General features: G+C 35.9%; 1 long non-coding RNA gene across 12 annotated transcripts in view; it reads left to right on the plus strand.

Moving 5' to 3' along the window:
* Positions 1–12,111, plus strand: part of LOC107196133 — a 150,951-nt gene that overhangs the window by 27,504 nt on the left and 111,336 nt on the right. For 7 of the 12 annotated variants that reach the window (XR_003048280.1, XR_003048282.1, XR_003048279.1 and 4 more), the window contains exons 3-4: positions 2,129–2,354; positions 6,583–6,742. This is a non-coding gene — a long non-coding RNA (uncharacterized LOC107196133). The other 5 variants (XR_003048285.1, XR_001517494.2, XR_003048288.1 and 2 more) reach the window with 5 other exon arrangements.

Raw genomic sequence — 12,111 nt, forward strand, 5'->3', positions numbered from 1 at the left:
TACGACAGCTTACATTTCCATGTTTTTAATGCATCTTCTCCCAGCTAAACATAAAAGTATTCAGTTAAATATATTACCACTCTCCTAAGAGAACAGATGTTATGAAGATAGCAAAGTGATATAAATAAGCTCTGGGACTTGGAGAAATGCCATATAACAATATCTCTACTACCCAAATGGATAAATCCAAAGAGTTATCTGATGAATTTTATTTCCAGATTCTCAAACAGAGTATTTACTCTAGATCTTATTTTTAAAATGTATTTTATTATATATTTCATTCATAGAAAATAAAGTAATATACTTTAGAAGGAATAAAGAATGAATGCCTACGTAGAGTAGAATCTTCTTTCTTTATGGCAATGAGAGATTGGGTTGAATATAATAATGGCAGTTTTCATTTCCATTGACTTGATCATTATTGAGATCATTCAGTCTTCCCTTTTTGTATCCTTCTTTGCCTAACCCTCCGCCAACCTTTATTCAGTAAAGTACAAGTGATTAATAGAGCATATCCATTTTAATTTTGGAAATGTTTTAAAAGAGTTAATTTCAATGAACATTGTGGGTTTGTTTAAATTTGAAAGCTAAGGGGCTAATGTGTTATAAATCCCAGGATTATATGCATGTTACTATGAAACAAGGTCTGACATCCAAGGAACGAACACCTAGTTGTGAACTTTTTGGCATTAAAAGTGGTTGGGAATGTATATGCTAGAGTGGGCCTGGAGGGAAATCTGGGTGAAGGGATGTGTATATTTGGAAGGTATAGCAGTGGTCCATATGCTTCTGAAATACACCTGCTGTTCCCAGTTATGCAAATTGATGAAAAGATGCCAGAGCTGAGAAGCTGGCTGATGGTTAAGAAATAGCATCTTCCTCTCCTCTGCTTCAGCATGCAGCAAGTGACCCAGAGACTGTTATAAACAGGAAGATAACCTGGATGCCCCATACTCTACCCTAGTTACATCCTACTGCACTACAGAAACACAGGCCTTCACGTGTCTAATCAAGGAGGAGGTTTGGTTTGGTTTTGTTTTGTTTTTCAAGTAGGAATGTGGAGCCTAGGGTAGAAATTTCAGCCAGCTTATAGATCTGGGCACTGGTTTGCTACTCCCTGGCACTTTGGTTTTTATTACCATGGCTACACTTCCCACATCCTGTGACCATGGACATTCACTGGCTTCATGTTGCTTTTTTATTTGAACACCGTACCGCAGTTTTTAAGCCCCAGTAGTTAGGCATTTGTTTGCAGAACCCAATTCCCACACAGAATACATAAAAATCACTTCCTCTTACAAGGCTGCCAACTCGTTTTCTTCAAGGGGCAATTCTGTCACTGCCAAAACCACACTGACAAATAATCTCCCTATATCTGAATTTTAAAATGAAGCCCTCCAGAGGGTTAGGCTTAGAAAGAGCCAGTGATAGCTTACTTCGTTGGACTCATGGTCAATTCAAAGTTCATATCTTAATAAAGAGAACTTCTTTCTTTCTGTTTTGGACTGAGAGAGATAAAATAATGATGAAAGGGAGTTAAGACTTACCTTAATAATTAGGGAGTCCCAATGGATTAGACTTGCTAATAGAAACCCAATTAAAACATATTTTTGAAGGATTTTGTTAGAACTTGTAAACACCCTAGAGCTAGTTCTAGAATGTCAGCTTTATTCCTTTTAAGTTTACAATTATATTTTTGTTGTATGTTGCATACCAAGTAGGACTAGAGGAAATAAGTTTCCATTAATCAATTTTTAGACAGTGCATAAATCTTTAGAGACAGATAGGGCTTCATAATTTCCTTGTAGTCCACATGTCATGGCCTGTCCTTTTATTAGAGAAGCCTGTCATTAATAAAATAATCCACATTGCTTCATTTGTGTCTGAAGATCTGAAAATGCTGTACTTAGTAAGTTCACAGCCTCACTGCCAACAGACAGGCACCTGCCAGGTTGAGAGGGTACAGCCATCTGGAACAGCATGGAACAGGGTAAGGAAAGCTTTTATTTCAATTTGCAAAGAAAGAAATGACTGCATAAAATGAGTGAGATGGGACCAAAAAATGAATGCCTTGTACCCACCTGCTGTTCTTAAACTAGAAATAATTTTGCCCTTTGGTTATTTTCAGGGAGCTTTGGAAAGGAAGCCTATTTCATAAATCCCCATGGCTACAGAGGTTGCTGCAATGCTTATCATCACACCCAATGCCCCAGGATTCCAGTGGACTGTTACATGGCTTGGTTGACTCTGACTCATGGACACATGCTGCTGTGAAGCACTCTGATGTCCTCACTGCCAATAAGCCCAGTATGGGTGGATCCAAGATGAAATGGCTAACTTGGGCTCATTTGCAGGTATTAATACTCTCAGTTTTAGTTAGATGCAAATCTGAAGCCTGGAATGGTAAAGGTTACATATTTAACCCACTGCACTTTCAGTCTGAGAATATAATGAAAAGAGCATTTTATTGACCCTACTCTTAGGATTCCAGGAGCCTTTCTGGGGGGTCTTCATAATGCCAAAACAATGAATGTTCAATTCAGTGATTCATCAGCCAAACTGGTAGTCTTAGTTTTGCTGCCCACAGCAGCAGACTTCAAGACAAGTCTCCAAGTGCAAGTAGCTTGTTTGAGAGGTAATTCCCGGGAACACTGGTGAGTGGGGAAGTAAGACAGGAAAGATAAAGATTGCAACAAAGGATGAGTTTTCCAGCAAGATACCACTGTGGAATCCTGAGGAAAACTTCAAGAGCTAATATAAGAGAGGAATTAGCAAACTACAACTCATGGGCCAATCTAGCCTGCTTTTATACAGCCCATGAGCTAAAAATGGTTTTTATGGTTTTTTAATGGTTAAATCAAAATAACTATAATATTCTGTGACATATAAAAATTACATAAAATTTAAATTTCATTATTCATAAATAGTGTATTGGGACACAGCAATGCTCATTCATTTATGAATTGTTTACGGCTGCCTTCATTCTACAACAGCAGAGTTGAATAGTTGCAACAGAGACCATGTGGCCTGCAAAGTGTAAAATATCTACTATCTGACCCCTTACAGAAATAGTTTGCTGACCTGTGATATAGACATGAACCTCAAAATTATCCCACCTGAGAAGCTTGAGAACTGGAGTCTTTATCCACCAATTCCCATCCATCAGTGTACAAGGGCTGCTCCTAGAGGGCCTTAATTTCCCAGCACTTACAGCCTACCCTGAAGAATATCAGAATATCCAGGTATTCCAAATGCTATGAAAATTCATTCTCAACTCCAAATGACATGATTTCATATTTTCCTAATTAAATGTGAAAATACACATTTTGTAAATTCCTAGTTTTCTAAATTCCTGAGAAAAACTCAATTCCATTCTGGGCCCAAGAGCACAGAATGAGTTAAATGTTTCTGTCCATGTGGCAATCATGAAGTGAACTAAGCAATCTAACAAGTAATATAGAACAGCATTTGGTTCAAAATATGTTGCTTCTGTGACGTGAAGGATGTTTTCTCAATTGACAACAATCCATGTTAATGGGTAAGTTTGTTACATATTTATTCACAATAATACTCTGCTTGTAAATAACTGAAGTCAATTAAACCCGAAAGGCAGAAACATTGTCTAAGTAATTGTAAAGCAAAATTGGCATTTGCCAAGGCAAAACTTGTTCTGGTCCTGGATTCTATATACCACTCGTTCCCAAGATTGTATATCCTCTGCACAGGTGCTTTATAAATGAAGCCTAAATGTAGCCAATTTTATATAGCCTTATGCACTAATTTACTTAGACGGTCAAACATCACCAAATGTTCTTTCTTTAAAAGGAACAATGGCAGCACAGCTTAAAATCCAAAATGAATAATTCAGAGAAGATTAAATTGAAAACAAAATCAATTTTTTTATTCAGAAACTATTTTAAATTCATTTCTGATTACTAAGCACAGTTGTTTCCTCCAATAAAGGTGTTATGTTAAAGGCTCCAGAGTTTTGGATATTGTTTATCTCCCCACATACCAGTATATTATAAAAGCGAGACTGTTTGTCCAGGTCCAGAGTCAAAGTTAGAACAAACTGTATACTTTAATGTTCTTCTGCATGACCCTCTTATTCCATACTGTACATGCTAGAGAACTCCCAGATAAAGTGCTGCCAAATTTCATCATGCCTGTCTAAACTTCCCCCTGCTAATTTGAAAGTTAACCTTCCTGTCTTGGGATTTTCTCACCAACATACAAGCTTCCTGTGCAAAGCTATTCCAGTTTTCCTGCCTTAAGAGGATGATTGGTGACAGCAAGGTAGAAAAGCACTAATCTTATCTACAGAGCCCTTCTATTTTTCTGGCTTGCTTTATATGTTTTTCTCAGACCAGCAGGCATTTTTCCTACCACTATTTAAGGTAGTCACCAAAATTTTTCTCATTCGTCTAACTCTTATTCATTTGATAAATCTTTGAGTTCCAACAATACGTTAAGCAGTATCCCCTCATATCGCCCTGCCACCACACCCCCAACTACCACATACACATACCTTGACTCATCTCAGGTAAAGCAGATAGGAGACTGGAGGAATGTATGCCCTGTCTTGGAGTCTTCCACATTCATTACTAAAGCCACCAGAACCACATGAAAGATCTCCACAATTATAGATGATAAAGCAGTGATATGCAATATTTACCTCCTGGGCCCTGGTTGCCCTTAGACAGCTAAGTAGGCTTGACTATCAAAAGAAAAGTCATTAAACATTACAAGAGATTGAAGTTCCAGCTAAGATTTAGGCAGTATAGCTTTGGGGTTACCATGATGGCTCTGGAAATGGATGACAATTGCAGTTCAGCTCTATGCCTGTAAAATCAGTTTTGTAATCAGTAATTAGAAAAATATTATTGTGTCCTCCATTAGGCTAAGTAGTGTGGTAAATAGCCACAATGAAATCAGTTCTGTTTCCCCTCTCCTTTAAATCATACCTAAATGTTTTCCTTAGAGTTCCAACCTTAGGCTAGTGGATTTACAAAATAGTTTCCCTATTCTTAGTGTACCAGTATTGTCTTTTCCTCTTCTATTGGATCTTTTTTTTTATTTGAACAATAGGCTCTTATTTCCATATTCTTGGAAGGAGTCTATAATACAGTGCACCAAATCTCATTGATACTTGTGAGATCATATATGCCTCAGAATATTAAAATATTAGATTACCTTTTTATTGCTTTTAATTATAAATACTCCTTGTGTTGTTATACAGTAGGAGTAGCAAACACCTGTTAAGCATGCTTTAATCCCTCCTTCCTAAACAGGGAAGGCATTGCTAATCAGACACAGCCCTCTGAATGCAGCTTCAGAATATTTCTCAACACAAAGTTCAGGAAACCTCTATCAAGAAGAAGCCTACTTCTCATTCTCGGTATGTTAGGCTATGAATCCTATTCTTAGGGGTTAATATCAAGAAAATTACTTTTGAGATAGATTTGAGCCCATTTTTAATTTAGAAGGGATGAAAAGAAAGAAAGAAAAGAGCAAATAGAGCATTGCTCATATAAAGCAATGTTTTTCCAAGGAGAATGCTTATTGGATTTAATTTCCATTCCAGTAGATGGATTCTAACGTTTAAATAAAATCTCTTGGGTTTAGAGAGACCTCTTGTGGGTCATTTAGCTCATATCTCAGCACTACCACAAGATAGATCTCATTATTTTTCTTAAATCCTGTCTTAAAAATGAATGGGTATCTAATGAGTCTTTAAATAGTGATTTTACTACCTCCTCTGGACGTTATCTGCCATAACTTCTGTATTCCAATAGCTTCATAGCTTCTGTATTTTTAGCAGCTAGCAGTTATCCTCTAATATTTATTTAAAATTTCCCCACAGCATCACGAGACCATTGTGGCATCCTTCATGTTTACCCCTTCCTTTAACCTTTTAAACTAATCCAATGGGCAGTCAAAGCTGGCAACCACTGAATAAGAAACATGAGTCATGGATGTTATGGATAGACTGATCACCATAACCCCCTTGGACTTGCCAGTCGTTCCTGACCAGTTCCCATTTTGAACCCCACCTCTCTTAACTCTAAAAGCTTGGAAAATGCTTCATAATCATGTATCTGGCCTTTTGAATTTAATACTGTTACTTTGGATCTTGACTTTTCTCACTTGCATGCTTTTCCATTTCTTTGTACTTAGGGCTGCTTCCACCAGGGATCCCTATGGTACTTCTTCTCTCTATTATTCAACCCTGATGCTCACAAAAGTGTTATTCAGATAAATTCTTATAGAGCCTCATTTAGAATGTTTATATTAAAGCATGATTATGTCTAGACTGTGCATGCCCAGGTCTATTAATTAGGGTCCTTATCACCCACAGATGGAATGGTATAATTTAAGTGGGTAGTCTCTATAACAAAAATTATCTTCCCTACTCAGGAGAAGTGCTGGAAATTCCTCACAGGAGAGATTCTCTCTTGATTAATCATAGGGCAATCCAAGATTCTCTTTTAAAATGCTGATGAACTTGAAGGGTTAACCCATTAGGTAAATAATTCTTAAGTATGAATTAGATATGTTTTAGCCCTCTTTCTTCTTGAATAGGTGATAATTGACCATAAGTAATATAGTGGAGTCCTTGGAAGAAGCAAAACTGAAAAGGAAAAGACAGTAAAATTGTGTTGGAAAAGCACCAAAGGAAAATTTTGCCTATTTCACCATGTGGTCATGGGCTAACCTGAAGTCAACTCTCACACCCACACAGGTAAGACTTTCTCACTGTGTTTCTTTAAGGCTAGGTTCCAAATCAATCTCTCTCCTATTTATCAAGTGTTCTTTATTCATTAATCCTACCTTTGGCTGCCTGAGACTTCAAAGATTAGCTTTGTGCCATCTTATTACCAAGACCTAAGAGGCCTTTATTCTTTTTCACTGTCCATCAAATCTCAGCTTCCCCTCAAGGCCAAGGTCATTATGTACCCTCTACAAAGCCTTCTCCGAGACTTCAAAGCTGACATAGTATCTCCTTACTCACAATTTCTTTAGCAAAAATTACTCGAGGGAATGAAAATGAAAAGGAAACAGACTGTTCATTGAGTACCCGGTATGTACCAGGCAGTATGCTAAGCATATCTCATGAGGTATTTCATCTTAATATTCACAACAACCATATCACATAGGTGTGATTATCGCTTATATAATGGAAAACTGAAAACAGAAAGGATCTGTAACTTTCCAAAATTTAGAAAACTGGGTCTAAGATCCCTATCATTTCTCTGCCTGTCATTCCCATGGGAAGTTAGCATACATTGCTTTGTTTTTATATTCTTTTATGTGTGAGGAAACTCCTGTGTAATAGTATTTAATGTTCTCTTTTACTTAAGAAAATGAAGTTTAAAACGTGAAAGGGATTAAGTAAATTGAATTGAGGATTATAGAAACTCAAAAGGGAAACCCACAGGGATTGCTACATCAAGAACTTGCATTTTATGCTAAAATAGTTTCCATTATCCTGATTGCAGCTTTCCACAAATGGGTTACAGGTGTACCAATGCAGGGGTTCCCTATAGCCTTTAGGGAAGCTCAGTGCAGCCTAAAGGAACTAAACCCCTCTGGCCAATTGCCTCTGGCCATGAGCACTCTCCTCTACTTATCTAGAATGTCTTAAAAATATCACTTTCTATGTGTACTATGGCATAGAAAATGTAGATAATTATCCTTCTAAAGAACTACTCTTATAAAGAAGGCTTTCAGAATAATATCTGCTTACCTGTGCTGGCCACACATAACTTTAACTGACAAATGAGACTCAAGGCAAGTGATGTTAGTTATATGGCCACCATGTTTCTTGTAGTTTTGAAACATAAGGCTTTGTACTACAGAGAGGGTAAAATGAAAATGAGGAACAAAGACCTGTTCTTGTTAAAGGAAATAGATCTGCCTGGTAAATTACCCTGCACCTAACCGAGAAAATTGAGAAAGATGTTAATGTCTTGTGTTCTTAATGTAAGCCATTAGATTAGAGCAGTCTGCAAGATTCTAATTGCAAAACTTGTGACCATTCACAAAAACTAGCCAGCTAGCGCTAGGTGGCTTTTAAGTATCTGGATACCTGGAAGATCTGTGGGTAAGATGGATAAAATTTTACTGAAAAAAGAATGTAAATAATTTATTAAGGAATTACTGGTAACAAGTAGCTTAGATTCAGCATTGTGGCACTTTGCCAATGTGTGTGTGTGTATATGTTTTATTACAGTCACTCTAGCTTTCCTTTATTAGTATTTGCATAAAACTATCTTTTTTAACGTATCTATATCATATTTGAAGTGAGTCTCATATATACAGTATATAATTGAATCTTTTTAAAATCTATTCTAACAATCTCTGACTTTTATATTTACATTTAATGTAATTATTGATATTTGGATTTAGGCTTACTGTTATTTGTTTTGTGATTGTTCCCTCTATATTTGATTTCTCTCTCTTTTCCTGCCTCATGTCGGATTAATTGAGCATGTTTAATATTTCATTTTTTTTTCTATTGTGCTTTTTACTGTCTTTTCATATAGTATGTTTAGTGTTCTAGGGATTATAATATACTCAACTTTTCACAGTCTACTCAGAATCAATATTTTACTACTTCAAGTGGAAAAATAACACCATCATATAGGTGCCTTTGCCTGCCCCCCCCCATTTATATTGTTGTTGCCTTTTATGTTATATATCTACATATGTTAAAAACATCAGGAAATGTAATAAATTTTGCTTTCAGTCATCAAATGTTTTAAAGAACTCAACAGGAGAGAATATTGTATTTACAGAGATATTTACCATTTTGTTGCTCTTCTTTTACTCCTGATGTTCCAAGTTTTTTTCTGGCAACATTTCCCTTCTGTCTGAAGAACTTCTTTTAGCAATTCTTTCAGAAAAGGTCTGCTAGCAAGAGACTTCCAGTTTCCAGTTCCACATGTTATGAATTGGAAATCGTCACTCTGTCCAAACAAGTAGAAAGTGGAACAGACTGAAAAATCAACAACTCTTTTTGAATCCTTAAGAGAGGGAAGGACACAAGACTACCCATTGCCCTCAAGATTGGAGAAATAGAATAAAGGGATTTGCAGCTTACAGGAGAAGAAACTCACCAGTGGAAACCACTGCAGAAACTAGTGTCGAGTTAGGGAAACCTGAATTGCAATTACAAATTGCTGGAAGCTCAGTGTTGAAAATTCTGAGAATTAAAACTCCAGGGGGATCTACACATAGAGGAGCCCCTGCAGTTAGTGAGATTTACCTCTAGAAACTCAATCAGGTCCCCATAGTAAATATCAAAGAAAAATCCTCTCAGGCTTCTATCAGGGAAAGGGGAAAAGGAACTATTTTGAAATACACAAGAGCATTTTGTTTTCATAGGAAAGCTGGCCCTCAAGGGAAACTAGTTATTCTTGCTTGGGTAATTTCAGAGCCTAACTCACCTGTGGAAGTAAAATACCCAACTCCAGCCCATTCTACATATCCCATCCTCCTTAAAGGGAGAAAAAAAACCTGAAAAACACTTGTGAATTTCATAGTCCATAATCATGGGCTCACCAAAATACTGAGCCTTAATTCATAGCACTATAAAATGCTTCCCCTCCCACACACCTCACGACCATACTACAAAAGGTCTATTTATAGCAGTTCCTTTTACCTGGTATAACATTTCTAGCTATCAAGAAAAAACTACAAGGCACACCAAAAGGCGAAACACACAATTTGAAGAGGCAGAACAAGTATCAGAACCAGACATGGCAAGGATTTGGGAATTATCAAACTAGGAATTTAAAACAACTTTGATTTATATTCTAAGGACCCTAAAGGATAAGGTAGACAGCATGTAAGAACAGATAGGCAATGTAAGCAGAGAAGTGGAAATCTTAAGAAAGAACTAAAAAGAAATGCAACAAATAAGAGATACGGTAACAGTGATGAAGAATGCCTTTGATGGGCCTATTAGTAAACCATATGGAACTGAGGGGAACAAAACCTCTGAGCTAGAGGATATATCAATAGAATGCTTGAAAACTGAAAATCAAAGAGAACAAAGACTGAAATAACAACAGAATATCCAGAGACTGTGGAACAACTACAAAATGTGTAACATGTGTAATGGTAATACCAGAAAGAGAAGAGAAAAAGGAACAAAGAAATATTTGAAACAATAATGACTGAGAATTTTCCCAAATTAATGTCAGATGCCAAACCACAGATCCTGGAAGCTCAGAGTAGACCAAGCAGGATAAATACAAAAAAAAAAAAAAAAAAAAAAAAACAAAAAAAAAACAACTTGGCATGTTATTTTCAAATTGCAAAAAATCAAAGGTAAAGTCCTGGAAGATGCCAGAGGAATAAAATACCTTACCTATAGAGAAAAAAAATAAGAATTACATCTGACTTCTCAGAAACTGTGCAAGCAGGAAGAGAGTGGAGTGAAATATTTAAAGTGTTGAGAGAGAAGAAAAAACACCAACCTGGAATTCCATTCCCTGAAAAATTATCCTTCAGTAGTGAAGGATAAAGACTTTCTCAAACAAGCAAAAATTGGGAGAATTTGTTGCCAGTACAGCTGCCTTGCAAGAATATTAAAGAAATTATTTGAAAGAAGGAAATAACAAAAACACCTATTTAAATGGCCAAAATCTAGAACATTGACAACATCAAATACTGGTGAAGATATGGAGCAACAAGAACTCTTCATTCATTGCCGGTGGAAATACAAAATGGTACAGCTACTTTGGAAAACAGTTTGGCAGTTTTTTACAAAATGATAAATTCTAAGGAGCACAATGACTAGATCGTATTCTTACCATACGATCTAGTCATTGTGCTCCTTAGAATTCATCCAAAGGAGTTGAAAACTTTTATCTACCCAAAAACCTGCATGTAGATATTTATAGGACCTTAATTGCCAAAACTCAGAAGCAACCAAAATGTCCTTCATCGGGTTAGTGGACAAATAAAATGTGGTACATCCAGACAATGGAATATTGTTCGCCATTAAAAGAAATGAACTACCAAGCCATGAAAACCTTAAATATATATTACTAAGTGAAAGAAAACAATATGAAAAGACTATATACTACATAATTCTACCTTATATGATATTCTGGAAAAGACAAAACTATGGAGACAGTAAAAAGATCAGTGGTTGCCATGGCAGGGTGGATGGAGAGGACACAAGGGATTTTTTTTAGGGTAGTGAAACTACTCTGTATGATATAGCAATGGATATATGTCATTACACATTTGTCCAAACCCATTGAATATACATTAGAAGTGAACCCTTAGGTAAACTATAGACTTTGTGTGACTATGATGTATTAATGTAGGTTCGTCCTTGGTTAAAAAAAAAAAAAAGTACCATTCTGGTGAGTGATGTTAATAATGGGAGAGACTATGCATGTGTGGAGGAAGAAGGTATGTAAAAAATCTCCACATCTTCCTCTTAATTTTACTGTAAACCTAAAACTTCTCTAATTAAATAAGGTGTTTTTTTTTTAAAGATCTGCCATAAATAAATTATCTTAGTTTTATTTTCTCTGATAATGCCTTTATCTTACCCTTATTACTGAAGGATTGAGTTGACAATTCTTTTCTTCTAGCACATTAAAAAAATGTTGCTCCACTTCCTGGATTTCACATTATTATTCTCCTATAAGTAATGTGTTATTTTCTCTGGCTACTCTGAAGATTTTTTCTTTATATTTAGTTTTTCGAAGTTTGATTATGCTGTGTCTGGGCATGGATTTATTTGGGTTTATACTATTTGAGATTCTGCAGGTTAATGTCTTATTCCAAATTTTTAGCCATCATTTCCTCAAATATTTTTTCTCAGAATATTTTTTCTCATCTTCTAGGATTCCAATGATACAAATGTTAAACCTTTAGTATTGTCACAGATGTCCTTGAGGCTATGTTCATTATTTTTTTCAGTATTTTCCCTCCGTTGTTTGGGATGGAAAATTTCTATTCATCTATTAATAAATTTACTGACTATTTCTTCTAATCTTCATTTTCCTATTGATCCGAGCTTGTGAATTTTTTATTTTGGTTATTTTTCAATTCAAAATTTCCATTTGATTCCTCTTTGTATTACCT

This window comes from Pteropus alecto, unplaced genomic scaffold (assembly GCF_000325575.1).
Source record: "Pteropus alecto unplaced genomic scaffold, ASM32557v1 scaffold28, whole genome shotgun sequence".
In the NCBI taxonomy this organism is placed as follows: domain Eukaryota; kingdom Metazoa; phylum Chordata; class Mammalia; order Chiroptera; family Pteropodidae; genus Pteropus; species Pteropus alecto.